Source organism: Bison bison, unplaced genomic scaffold, assembly GCF_000754665.1.
Source record: "Bison bison bison isolate TAMUID 2011002044 unplaced genomic scaffold, Bison_UMD1.0 scf7180017864211, whole genome shotgun sequence".
In the NCBI taxonomy this organism is placed as follows: Eukaryota; Metazoa; Chordata; class Mammalia; order Artiodactyla; family Bovidae; genus Bison; species Bison bison.
The window spans coordinates 335,512-335,912 of NW_011494783.1; positions in this window are offsets into that span (position 1 = coordinate 335,512).

The following is a 401-nucleotide window of genomic DNA, read 5'->3' on the forward strand; positions in this document are numbered from 1 at the left end:
TTCATTATAGGGGACTGGAATGCAAAAGTAGGAAGTCAAGAAACACCTGGAGTAACAGGCAAATTTGGCCTTGGAGTACAGAATGAAACAGGGCAAAGGCTGATAGAGTTTTGCCGAGAGAATGCACTGGTCATAACAAACACCCTCTTCCAACAACACAAGAGAAGACTCTATACATGGACATCACCAGATGGTCAACACCAAAATCAGATTGATTATATTCTTTGCATCCAAAGATGGAGAAGCTCTATACAGTCAGCAAAAACAAGACCAGGAGCTGACTGTGGCTCAGACCATGAACTCCTTATTGCCAAATTCAGACTGAAATTGAAGAAAGTGGGGAAAACCACTAGACCATTCAGGTATGATCTAAATCAAATCCCTTATGATTATACAGTGGA